This window comes from Manacus candei, unplaced genomic scaffold, assembly GCF_025592945.1.
Source record: "Manacus candei isolate 608988 ecotype Guabito, Panama unplaced genomic scaffold, ASM2559294v1 h1tg000043l, whole genome shotgun sequence".
Lineage (NCBI taxonomy): Eukaryota > Metazoa > Chordata > Aves > Passeriformes > Pipridae > Manacus > Manacus candei.
In genome coordinates, this window is record NW_026138091.1 from 6,540,606 (window position 1) to 6,554,693 (window position 14,088).

The 14,088-nt window shown below is 43.9% G+C and overlaps 1 protein-coding gene across 1 annotated transcript in view; it reads right to left on the reverse strand.

The window, feature by feature from the left end:
* The window catches only part of LOC127474681 (uncharacterized), a 141,500-nt gene extending 133,217 nt beyond the window's left edge, over positions 1–8,283 (reverse strand). Inside the window, exon 1 of the mRNA XM_051795845.1 lies at positions 8,263–8,283. The gene's annotated coding sequence lies outside the window, so the exon portion shown is untranslated. The remainder of the gene's footprint in view (positions 1–8,262) is intronic.
* Between the last annotated feature and the right edge of the window lie 5,805 nt (positions 8,284–14,088).

Consider the following 14,088-nt stretch of genomic DNA (forward strand, 5'->3'; position numbering starts at 1 on the left):
ACTATTCATTCAACACTATTCCATCTCCTCTGAGACATGCAATAAACCTGGGTGGTGTACTGGTTGTTAGGTTGTACTCTTCTTCTTAGTCCTCATCTGCATATCCACAGCTGAAGTAGACATCCAAAAAGGCATCCAGCTCAGACAGACAGAGATACTATCAACCTGACTTTAGCAAACTCTAATTCAGATCCTTTGATTATTTTCATCTAAATCAGTTTTTCTCAAGAAAGTTAGACCTCCTCTATTTTTATGAATGTATGGCAAGTCTTCATGAGCGAAGATTTGGGAAAGGTCCTTAACCCTTCAAGCCTGCACAGTGGATTTTTTAGGTGAGACACAGTGTGCGCTGAACTGAGCCCACCCTTTAATCCTGAGGTTCATCTGCCGGGGCCGAGCAAGTTTGGACAGTGGCAGTGAGGTCCTCAGGATGTAGGTTTGTTTAGAGTGACCTTCTCTTAGGTGGATGGCCTTAGCTCCATCTGCCCGGGGGAGTTTTACCCTGAGTGGGAATCGAACCCAGGTCGCAGTGGTGAGAGTGCTGCATCCTAACCACTAGACCACCAGGGGCCCCATTTTTATAAACCTTTAGTTAAAAATATATCTAGATTCTTTCTGGGTTGACAGCCCAGGAGACTTTGCTCAAATTGTACAAACTCAGTTTCTGCCCCTATAAAATCAGAATCGTATCTATTTTTCAGATATAGGGGGGCTGAGATTTCCAGCAAGACAGTGTCTTACTGCAGATTTGACATACTGCACACAGATAACTTGGCACAGATGTCATAAAACATTAATTTTCTTAAGATTTCCCTAAAGCCTGACAGAATTACTTCACTACTTGAAAGTGCTATCACCTGATTATTTAAGCTATCTGCAAAAATTAGAAGCTATTCAAGTCTTTCTTAGTGCTCTTATTGGTCATTGGCAAGTTCAGAAAGCCTCTCTTGACATGTAACATGCCACCAGAGTGCTTCCAGTGCTTCGCAAATTGCCCTGTAAAAGAAGGCAATTTTAGTAGGTGTGATTTTGCTAAACTTTCAGCATGTGCATGTTCTAGGGTAGCTTGTCAGGCCAGTAAAATCTCACAGATTTAAAACTGAACACAGACTGACCTGCAAGAAGTTGGCACACTAGCTATCTGGTGCTGTCTGTATCTTAATAGCTAGAAAATGGATCCGGTATGCAAGGAGGCATCTTTCCAGTTTCTCAAAGTTGATGATGTGAAGCAAAATGCAATGCAACGTAGCCTCAGGTCCCAAAACCACTCCTGCAAATTGAAACCAAAGAAAAAATTGTCCTATGGATGTGAACTACCTCATATTTCTTCAAAGGACTTCTGATCTGTCTGTCAAATGACACGCCTTTAGGAGTCTGGTCATACAATTGCCATTCTGCATTTGTTAACACACAACAGTTCTGGAAGCTCAAGAACTCAAAATCAAAGAGCAAGATCTCTTGTATTTGACAAGGAAAAAAAAATCTTTTATTTCTCAATTGATTTGAGTCATCTGTTCTGAGCAAAGAAGTATAGGAGAGGATCCCTTCAGACAGACAAATCTTTCTCTCCTTGCTCAAAAGGAGATGTCTGCTGTGGCAATTTCACTGCACAGATGTTCTTTCACATGTGCTATTGCTCCATCTGTTCCTAGGACTTCCAGCAAACGCTGTTTAACTAAAGCAGTAACGCACAGAAAGGCAGAATGACACTCATTCCTACAAACAGCTCTTACAACCAAGAGGAGCATCCTACCCAGTAAATCTTCACAACTGTTAGACAAGGTTAGAAAGCAAAGGGAATTCAAAATTCACATCTCCACCCATGAATCCATCTCTCCAAAACAAACAGTCCCTTGAAAACATGGAGGAGAATTTCACTTTTCTCCTCGTCTTTCTGAGTGATCTTTCCATGTGAGGAGGCTATATGCTTCCTGATTCACCCAGCTTTGGTACTCAGTGCTCAAAATACAAGTGGAAGATATATGTAACAGCACAGGTAGCAGGACAAGGACCTACTGGCTACCTGAGGCAGCTCAGGAATATACATTAGTCCTTCCACAGTCAATTCAAACTTTTTACTTCTAATTATAGTTGCTTTGGACAATAGCATGTACTAAAGCTTTCTGTTAAAATTGCCAAATTTAGACCAAACCACAATACTTTTGGAAACTTACAATCATAAAAGTTGAAGATGTGAGTATGATGAACAATGCTTTCAAGAGGAAGGTAAGATATTGCTGGGTGGTAATTAAAATTCAAAGGTTGCTTCAGGCCTTCGATCACTTCAAAAACTGAACTCTCCCACACGTTTGGAAGATAACCTGCTCAGCTCTAACACTCTCTTCTTTTTTTCAATTGGCATTCCACTGTGTCCCAGTGTTGACTTCTGACTCTATTTGTTGTGATCAAAATTATAGTTGTTTATAATGTGAGGGCATTCAGTGGTCTCAAAGAAGGATTTGGATTCCAAGTACAAAGCCAAGTTTCCCTCTTTCTGCTTATACAAAGTGATACAGATTCAAATGTGAGACCTTCCTAGTCCAAGAAGTTGTGTCAACTCTTTCTGTCACACCTCAGACTTAGATGCTAGAAATCCTTTCTGTGTAGCTGTGGGATAGTCTGCCCTCATGAAATTGCATTCTAACACCTAAAAAGTTGTCTTAAACTCTAAGTGATAAGAAACTATGAAGTATTATACCCTACTCAAATTAGTCATCTTTTAAGCCAGGCCATATTTTGGTTATCATATTTATCTCTCTTGGAATATTTTGCACAATACCTCCTTGTATAAGAAAATAGTTTCTTGGCTGATTCTCCGTTTGCCATCTTTCACTGAAAACACCCCTTGTAAAAGAGGTTCCCAGTCAAATATAAGATTATATTTAGGATTTTTTTTTTTTTATTATAACCTCTGTTATTTGTCTTCTGAGTGGGTACATTGAATTCTTCCAGTCTCACTTCAGTCTTCCCATTGTCACATCTCCATAACAGTCATTCCATTTCCTTTTGGAAATTGCATGACTAGAACCACATGCAATATTTTCATCAAAGAAAAAAAGCTGTTGATTTTTCTAATAGTATAAAACATTTTCTGTATTGTTCTCCAGACCATTCTTTACTCAACCTACAAAGCCCCCTTCTTGAAGACTTTACAGCCTAATTCAAAACAAGTCCTTTCCCTGTCAAACACACATGGAAGTTAGGAAGGAAAAATGTAATGTTCATGCAAAGTCATTAAGATGACAAATTCTAATAGTATGTTATTTCTGTAATTTTCTTCAACAAAAATGCTTTATTTTTTCTGGAAATTCTTAGGGAATTATTCTCCATCACGTTTGTACCATAACAGGGCAGCTGGGCATTCCCTGATGTAGGAAATCCCTGCACAAAATAAGGCAGTGTAGGAGGCCTTCATAGGTGGCCAAGGCGGAAAGGAGCAAGTGGCATAGGATAGGCCCTTGGGAACTGTTCTAACTAGTGTAATTTAGAGCATTCCTACTCTCAGTTATGCCAGGGGCCACTTTGGCATCTAGTCAACCTAGAATCAAGGGAGATGAAAAATGGCTTAGAGCCACTTTCCCCCTCTGTATACCCTGGGCCTGCACCATGTGTGGTTTGGCTGGCTCCAAGGATCTAGCCCCTACATTTTTAAATAGAGCATTTTAAGTTGAAGTTGAAAAGTGAAACAAAATGGAATATGAAGAGTAAAAGGAGTAGAAAAGTGCTAAAGGGAGAGATTAAAAAAAAAAAAAAGAAACAGAATGGGTGGTATTGCTAAGTGTGAAGCAGAGCTCCTTCAGCAAACTGAAGGAGCACTAGGGAGGTCTGGCTTCACTTTCCAGCTATGCTAAAGACTTTTTAATGCCAACACTAGTCTATTAAGGTCACTTTCAAGGTGACCATTGAGCTTCTTTAACCACCTATAGTAACTATGTTTAGTTTATTCCCTGAGAACCAACCAGCTTTGCCTGCAAGCAGTCATAGAAGCTGAGGTCAGAAGTGCCTTTTAGCCCTCATTACCTACAATAGGGACATATCTAGAAAGAAGGACACTACTGTCTTGAGAAGATCCACAAGACACATGCACGGAATAACTCTGGTGCAAGGCTGCATGAATGGAACTCAGGAATGATGCTCTGCAATGTAGTTTCTCCTCTATCGTGTGACACGAGATCATGCTCTATCACATGGAGAGTTCAGATCCCACAGTACATCTGCACTCAGTCTAGACAAGAGAGGGAGGTAGGAAGGGATTTTCAGCTGGGAGACCCTGAAGTTTCATTTCAACATGTGCACATTCATCAATATTTACTTGGAGTCTCTCTTCACCTTGGTTTCTCATCTGCAAAATGGGAATACTAATTTCTCTCTAGCAATAGTGTGGTAAGGATGCATTGGGATAGAATATGTCCAAACTTAACAGCAACATGAAAAAGCGGGGGGGGAACATACACTGATGGAACTTCAGCCTCAGATTTATGTGTACCTTGACAAATAGACAAAGCACAGATGTTAATAGAATTATAATTCAGAATGTATCCAAACATTAAAGTTACAGTAAAACTTTAAAATTCTTAGCTGAAAAAGGTGGATGATCTTATTGGAATCTTAAAATATCCATTATACACAAGTTGTGCTGCACTGTGCAAAGTGCTAGAGCAGGAATGCTAGGCATATGAATGGAGGTAGGAGGGGTACAAAGATTAATTCCCAGAACCTTCAGCATACCATGTCCTGCAGCCTTTGCCATAGGAGACTCGCAGGGATAAATCCTACTCTCTTCCAGCAAGATTAACTGTTAAGCAACAGTCTAAAAAACAAAGAATGGAAGGAGGGAGAAAGAGAAGTAGTGATGGAGCATAATTCCCATTACAGCCCTCCCAACCTTACTGACCATGTCTAAAGGTTTAAGAGTATCACAGCAGTGGCAGTGTTGTGACTTGTTTCTGCAGCATATTAGTAGAAGGTCCATATGGTCTACCCACCACTGCTGCTTCTATGGTGGGAGGTGATGTTCAATAGCCCTGAATGTGTTCCTTACTAGAACCTGAAGTCCTTGTTAGAAGTGCCAGGGGGATAATCCTAAATATTCTGGACTCAGAAATCCTCTAACTGCAAGTCTGAGAGGGCTGTCAAACCCCAACCTCTTGTACCTTTCCCCAAACACTTCCCAGACTAGTGGAACACTACTCCAAACTTCCCCTGTGCCTAAAGCCCCTTCAAACACTAGCAGTGTTCTCCTTATCATGCTAGCCTAGGTCATCCTCTCTTCTAAGCATGAACCTCCAAACTCCCTTCAGAGGTTTGGAACTGCATCAAGCTGTTTCTCTTAGTGCCTCCATCTTGCTGCTATTGCACTGCTTGCCTCTCCCCCTGTGCTCTGTTACCACTCTCACTAGATACTACACAGGGCCAAGCCCACCCCTTGCCTAGTTCTTCCTGTAGCAAAACAAAGCAGAAAGAAGAAAAAAAAAATCTAGACAGAAAACAAAACAAAAAGCCCCAGTTGCCACTCTGGCTGAGATTTTAAAACACAGAGTGCAATTATGAAAAGGTTATCCAGATGGGACCCAGAGGATGGGTGAGGGGAAGGAGAGCTGTCATCCGAGGGGAAAAAAATCATATGTATGATAGCTCTATTCCTATAATATGATTCCTATTCCATGTGCGAATGTACAATGCAACGGTAGTTCTCTTAGCCAGCATGGGCTGAGTTAATTGGATGTAAGGAATTGGTTTCTTTAAATAACCCCTTAATTTGATAAATCAATTTGATAAAAAGTGATCCCATCAACTACAACTATTTCACTAAAAAGGCTTGTTTCTAATTGATTGAGATTTCTTCCTACTTTTAACTCTCTACTCCACAACACTGAAAAACCAACACTGTTGAGAACATGGTTACACTGTAAAAACATTAGTTCTTTTACCATTTTCAAATTTTCTTTGTATTTAAACAGAGTTGAATATTTTTTTCTGAAATAGCTCCTGAAAAATTCACTCTGGGAAAGAAGCCAGACAGAAAATTATGATGTAAAGGGTGAATAACTGAAAGGCTGCAATCAACTGAGTGGAAATGGGCTTTATAATGTCCCAGCACAAGCACAGGGTGTTGCCATAAGCTTCACCTGTACTATGTGACCACACTTATACTGCAACACTTGAAGCTGACTATATGAGGGGAAACATATTTGAAGGGTTATTATGTCTGTGAAAGGTGCTAAAATAGTATTACTTATTAAAAAAAATACTATTACTTACCTCAAAAACTCAGAGAATGACTAAACCCATGTCCTTAGCATAACTGAGTTGACACCTAACATATTGAAGATGCCAAACTGCGTTGCAGTTTTCACTTCTCCTCTGTCTGAGGCTAATCAAGTTCCTGTCACAAGTTACAGCAGCCCCAGGCTTACCTGAAATTACTGATGCTGGTACAACCCAGCACTCAAAATAGCTTGCTTCAGCTACATGCCTGCTATGTGCTATCAGGGAATCCCAAAATAGGGTCAGAGAGAGCCCTGGGTAGCAGCTTCTTTATGCATTTTTCTACTGCTATATGGGCACAAACTGGAGCAGGAGGAAGAACCTAAATTCTACTAAACCCATCAAATTCTGTAATTTCCAATTTTGCACAGTTAGCTAGGAGAGAAAAAAAATTATACAAAGCATATTGAAGTGTTTAATCAAGGTCTATCAGAAAGCCGTATAATGTAACATCACCGATCACAAAAGGTTAAATTCAACTTTCTCACAGTACTAAAAAGTTAAAGGTATTGTGATAGGCAGGTGTGGGGAGGGTAGATGTAGATCTGATTGTGTGCATTTTTCTGACATGCCAAATTTTTTTTAGGAAATGTCTTAAATCACGCGGCAAAAACAGTTACACATTTTTTCTACTCTAGTCTATCAAAATGGTGTTCTCATGCAACACACTTCAGTGCAAGCGCATATTTCCATGACTTCAGATATCCCTTCCTAGATGTCGTTTACACATCTTGGCAGATATGACCAAAGTCCCAGCCGCAGCTGGTTCTGAATGGCAGATGTCCATAGAGCGGTTATGTATTGTCTTGGCACCAGCTGGGCTCCCCCCTCCCTCCACTGCTAAAACTTCGTGCCGTAGTAGATTGCTTTGTACCACAACCCTCAGCTGGTGCTAAGCAGCTGTTTTTTTCTTCTATAGTAACTTACACAGCAAACTGTACAGTCCTAAAATTGACCTAGAGAGGGAAAAAAATAAACGAAAAGGCGAGCCACTACTCCATATATAACTAGAATGCAGCTATTTAGACAAGAGAGGATAGGCAGAAAAAGCGCAGTCAGGAGCCTGTGTGTTTGACTTGGGAGCATTAACGCTCCCAACTCTTTTCCCTCCCTCTCTCCCTCTCACTCCTTCCACAAAGTCTGCATTTTATGTATTGATTGGACGTACTTTACAGATCGGAGGGCTCTTCCCCTCACACCCACCCCATCCAACCCCCTGGCTCCAGCAGGAGTAAGAGGGGGAGGAGGCAAAGTGGGTGCATTACGAGCCAATTGCGGTCTTGCCCCGACCTCCAACAGCCTGATTTGCCTTTGAAGTTTTCCACCCCTCGACTTGAAGTGAGATCGATTACAGAAGAACAACAGGGACAAAGAATCTGCTGCTTTACGTGCAGCCACTTTCCCACGATCGGGGCAGCCAGCTTGACAGCAGCAAGAGATCACTGCTGTCCCTATGCTCCTCCTTGCCACCATTCAGAAAAAAGGCAGCCCCCGCCCCGCTTCGCTTAGGAAAGCCGAGGGGGGGAGGTTACAAAACTGAATCATGTTAAGAACGAAGGAACTACGGCACACGGTGGCACGGTCTCGGTCTTTGAAAGGAAACAGCAAAAGAAAATAAAATCGGTGCTGAGTATTGGGGGGGAGGGGCGCATTTAAGGCTCAGATAAATTAAAAAAGATGGGTAAGTGGCAAAGTTTAGCGAGAGGCAAAGCAAGCACCTCCTCCCTTTGCTGCGGCGTTGGGTGCTCGGCGCGGGCAGGCGAGCACCGGGTATGGAGCCCGACAGCGCGCCCCGAGGAAGGCGGCTGCGCTGGGGAGAGGGCTGGGGAGCGGGGCAAATCCTTTAGCTTTGTGTCTGATAAACGTGCGTGTGCGTGTGTGGGAGCGCGCGTGTGTGTGTGTCACTACCGCTGGGACAGTCTATAAAGCGGGAGAGGAAGGAGAGCGCCGGCGCCGGAGTTATTAAGGACAAAGCAAAGATGGTAAATGCCTTACCATCGGCGAGCGGAGATGGCTAAATCCAGCCCGCGGCCAGAGGTCCTAGACCTTGCCGTAGCCCGCGGGGATGCCCCTCCCCGGATGCCTTGAGGAGCCCCAAATCTCCTGCTGGCCCGAGGCCCTGGTGGCGCTTTTCCCTTCTGCCTGCCACCCGTCGGGTCAGGAGCCTCCCGGCCACCGAGACCCGCCGCCTCGCCTACCCTGGCCATCCTCAGGAGACCGCTCATCGCCCCTGCCACAGGACCTGCAGCCCGGCCCGGCCCGCGGGGGGCGACGGGGACCGGGGGCAAGGACATCTTTTCCCTCCCCGGCCCGCGCGAACTGGGGAGACTTGTTGCTTAAACTCGGTTTGAACCCACAGCACACCGCTTGGCTTTTTCCAAGAACAAGAAACAAGTGGGCATCCAGTCTATTCATTAAAAAAAGGGGGGGGGGGGGAAGGGAAGCGGTGGCCGGGCGCAGGGACCCCCAAAGAAGGTGGTTGGGGCGGGGGATTTCTTCCCCCTTCCGCCCGGCCGGGCTCCTCCTCCCCAGACTGCGCGGCGTCGGGGCGGCGGGCGCGCGGGACGCGGACAATGAATAGCCGCGGTCACAAATTACCGCAGGAAGTGTTAGCTGCGCACCAGCTCCTAAATAAGATCGATGGTCTCCCGCCGCCGCACAGCCACGGGGGGCTCGCCCACCCTTCCTCTTCTCCTCCACCCCCGGGTCGGCGAACTCCGTCCCGCTCAGGGGACGGGACGGAGGTGTCGGGGGCTGGGAGGCCGCCGTGTCACACACAGAACTGCCCCGGGGACATGGGGAGGTCGCTCCTCCGCCCGCGGCCCCTGTCTGGGGCGCGGAGCTGCCTCGGGAGTCACCCGCGCCCCTGGCCCCCGGGCAGTGACTAAGGCCCCTTGTCCCTCGTCGGTGGCCGCCGCGCCCCTTCCCCCGGCCGTGGGTGACACAGGGAGGGGTGGCCCAGCGCCCCCGCCCCGCGGCTGCCCCGGCCGTCCCCCGCCGCCCGGCTGCTCGGAGAATCCCTGGGGCCTGCCCGGGCCGTGCCCGTCGCTGCCGCCCCGGCCCCACCGGGCCACCCGGTGCGTCTGACCGAAGGAGGCGCCGGCACCAGAAGCGCGGCAGTGCCTGAGGTCTTTCGTGAATGGAAGCGCGTTGGGGGCGACGGGGAAGTAAATAAATCCGTAAGAAGCCGCGTTGGTGCCGCAGCCGATGGGCAGCGGCTTCTGGGAACGCTGCCGTCCTGCAAACGCCTCGGTTGCCGCTTCCAGCTGCTTAAGCGGGCAACCGAGACGCGCCCCGCCAGGCACCGGTCTGGCAGGAAGCGGCTCTCCCTTCTCTCTCCCCGCTGCCCGAGGTGCTGCTACTCAGGCCTTTGGAGCGCTTGGTGTTGGCCTGAGGAAAAAAAAAAAAAAAAAAGCTGCTCTTTAAAAAGAAACTACTTCTGTTCCTTCTGATTGTAAAAATCTTCTACTTACATGGTGGGAAATCACCTGTTCGCTTTTTGGGTTTCGGTTTTTGGTTTTCTTTTGTTGTTGTTGTTGTTGTTGTTTTGTTTTGTATTGTTTTGTCTTTGTTTTTGTTTGTTTGTGGGTTTTTGTTTTGTTTGTTTTTCTTTTTTCTTTTTTGTTGTTGTTGACTGGTTCAACGTATGAAATGTTAAGGCAGGTTTTATTTCATGATGTCTTTAAGTATTACTAAAACCAGTCTTTCATGTTGATAATTACATTAGCAGGGTAAATAAGAGTCCCACTTTAAATGTGTGCATTTATATAAACATAGTTACACCTCCATGGTATGTAAGTACACTTGTACATCTGTGCGTTATGTTGCAACAGGTAACTAAGTCATGCACAAAATTCATTCTGTTGTGTTGGCTTGAGTGAAGATATGTTCTCTCTATGGTGGTTTAATTGTAAGATATACAGTGTATAATATATATATGATAATATATAAGTATGTATAATATACAATGTCTATTATATACAGACATTACTGAAGATAGAAATACCACAATTTAATCAAGTTCTGAAATACAAGCCTACAATTTGGAAAAAACGCAGGTCAATGGTGCCAGCTTAGTCAAAATGCATCTTCCATCTTGGTGGTGGTCTTTTAATTAAACATTAACATACTTTTTTTTTTTCCTACTGTATCTTCTTTCAATGACTAAGATATTTTTTGTTAAACTCTTCAGTACTTTTTCTATCCTTCTCAAGCTTGGAGCTTCCTGTATTGTTAACTACATACTATTCAAACCTCACATTGAATAGAGTATATTTTTGTGAGATTTTTCTTTTATTATTTTATCATAATATCTTCTTGTTAGTTACATATTAATAAAATTATGCACCATCCTCATGGAACGAGATTTTGGATCAATACTGAACAATCCCAAGACCCAGAGTGCAACTACTTCACCTCAGTGCTCAAAAATTGAGATCCTCCACCCTCAGTGGGGTTCCTCAATCTCTTCAACAGAAGATTCAGATTGTGCCTTTAGTTGCAGAGGTGTGAGGTGTATGTCACTGTAGCTTGGGGACTGGTATTAAATCCAGGTGTTGCTGGTAGTAATAGCACAGTAGCACAGGACAACCACCCAGGCAGAGCCTTAGCAAAGCTGAAGCAAGTTTTACAGACCATGCTGAGCAGCTTGCTTCTGTGTTCCTCCTTACAGGAGTCACAGTACTTCATGAGGTAGCTCAGATATCTACAAGAGCAGTGCTTCTGTTGTAAACATGGTTTGCCTTCATTCTCAGTTCCTTTCACACATTATTACTCTTCTCTGCAGTCAGTGCAGTTATTTCACTGGAGCAACTTTCCTATTGCTTCCTCTTCACCTATTCTGCAGCTATGTTTTTAAAAATCACACACACAAATAAAACCATATTTCCCCATTTTAATAGAAATGGGATAATTTTAAATCTATAAAGAAAACTTGGACTAAAAACATACAAACACACCTGTTACCTGTTTTGCATCATTAGATTGGCATCCCTGATTTCTGTCATTAGTTTCCACACACAGATATAAATATACACATGGTAATACATACAGTAGTTGGGGAAAAAAGAGCTGATAAAACTTACTTTAAAAAAGTAATGATATTAAGGGCGTTCAATGTACAGAACGTTACTAAAGGTCTTGAACATGCTGTCACCACAGCACCATTAGTTGACATCCTTAATGTATGTCTCTTAACATACATCTGTACTCAATGTACCTTGTAATTACCTCATTATGGTTAACTACTGCTGACCCCTGTGTGGAACATGTTAACATACAGAGCAACTGTGAAATAGCTAGTGAAAAGCAAGGGAAGATTTTTCAGAACTAACTTACAATTCCATTGATATGGTCTGTGCCACAGAGTTAGCACACAGACTTGGCTTCCATATTTAATTCATTGCCATTGTGCAAATATTTCTTTAATCAGCAAAACATAGAAACAGCTGTTATATGACATGAAGCAAATTGGAAGAACTAACTCTACATAATAGAAGGACCAGGTGGTGATCAGGCCTGGTGTCTACAACTCAAAATGAAGACCCTGGAATAATAACGTCAGAATTGTGTTTACTTATTTAAACAATGTTCTTCACAGCACTGTTATAAGAAGTAATTACCAAACTGTGCTTTACCACAGAGATACCACTTGCTGCCTTTCTTCCACCCTTATTTGCCCCAAATCCCAGGACAGTGCTGCTGTACGCAGTCCCACAACCTTGGGGAAGGATAATGCCTTTCTACCTCAGTTTCTGTGTCCTACAGCCACAGTTGTATCTCCTGTCTTTACCTACAGCAGTGACAGAGAGAGCTGAAAACTCAGACACTGTTATGATGGATTTCAGTTGTTCCCACTACATCCCCAGGAACTCTTCCATCCCCTACACCAAAGCATAATTATAGACTCCCCTTTTGTATAAATATAGGTCAATTTTCATAAGCAAAATCCTTCCATCCCTGCAGCCTCCGAAATTAATTATCCACCTCTCCTTCCTCCAAACAAAATTTATCCTAACTGCATTCATTAACTGAGGAGCTATCTTAGCTGCTGCTATTTCTTTAATTTTTCTTGAACTCTTCTTTAACTTATGCCTCCCATCATTTTTGCCCTCTCATGTGAAGTGGTGAGCAGGAGCATAGGGCAACCAGAAAGCAAAGCCCTGTGTACCTGCTCCATTAAAGAGATGAAGCTGGAGCACCTTTGGGTGGCAGGTAGGAGAAAAAGAATCATCAATCATGGAACTGCTCCTACAGACCAGTACATTTTCCTTCCAAGACCCTTAAGAGGGTCTGAAATCCTCCAGCCTATGTGGAAAACCATTAGAACTGGCAAATTTGCTACTGGTTCTCAGTTGCTTGTCTTTTCACTATCTTACCTCTTGTAGTGTCATTGTTTTACCTTCCCAGGAAGATTTCCAAGCTGGACAACACTTGAATTTCCAATGATAAAAGAAAAATCTAATTTGAGGGTTTCTTCATGCATCATAAGGAAGGCCACATGCCACTAAGACAAGCTTCAGTGTTGGCAGATGGTGAGCCAAGGCAGTTCTGTCTCTAATTAGCCAAAATGTCCCTCCGGGAAGGAGAGAAGCCAAGAAATCAGCAGGGCAAGGAATGTGATTCTCCTCCTCTGCTCCCCTCTTGTGACACCCCTCTTGGAGTACTGAATCCAGTCTGGGGCCCCCAACATAATAAGGACATGGACTTTTTGGAGCAAGGAGGGCCACGAGGATGCTCAGAGGCTGGAGTACCTCTCCTGTGAAGATAAGCTGAGAGAGCTGGGGTTGTTCAGCCTGGAGAAGACTCCAAGGAGACCTTAGAGCAGCTTTCCAGTACCTAAAGAGAGCTACAAGAGAGCTGGAGAGGGACTTTTTATAAGGACCCACAGTAATAGGATCTTTAAGATCCCTTCAAACTCAAACCATTCTATCATTCTATGATTCTATAAACAGCACAACCCCTGCTCCTACAGAGACAGATTCTCCTTCTCCTGCAAAAAACAGTTCTCTCTGATTTCCTTTCTCTTCAATTCCACAAAACAGTACCAGCCCAATTTTGATCCCAGTAATGCCCTAGAAAACTGGAGACAAAAGGTCTCTACAGGTATAACACGCAGTTGTTTGTTTGAAAAGATGTGGGAACTAAACCCATCTCAAATTCCAGAGCTGGGAGTGAGGGCAGCCACCTTTCTGACCTCTATGCTTCCTCTCCAGCAGTTTCTGGGAGCAGGGGATTGTACACAGCCTCCTTGCAAAGGGTATCACTGCAGGTTCAACTGGAGAAAAAGGAGGGTGTGGGCTGGGGTATACTGGCATCGATCACCAGGAATGTCTATATTAAGGAAAAGCTATGAGTTCTCAACAGATAGCAGATGATTTCTGTGTTGTATTTCTTTTTTTACAAGAGCTTTTCCAGAGGAGGTCACCGTTACTTTGCTCACTATAAATGAGCAGAGTGGAGGGTTGTAGGGCTGTGATTATCGTGCACGCATCCTGCAGAAGGGCAGGAAGTATTAAAACAGAAAGGTGGGCTCAAAGAAAAGGCTCTAAATGACCATATTAAAAAAAAAAAATCCACCTCACAACTTTCTTGGAGTCTGATTCTTGATGTTTTCATTTGTTGGGGCGGGGGATCAGGAGGTTAGCAGCTCTGAACATAGTGTTTGAAATAAACAATTCAGTATCTCCAGCAGCAGGTCTCAAACCAAAAGTCATGACCAGAAGTGGGTCATAAAAGGTAAAAGTAAGGTCGTGAGCTTGACAGAAATGAAATTGTTTACAGCAGCATCTGGAGTTGCAAGTCCATCAGAAGTGAAACTGT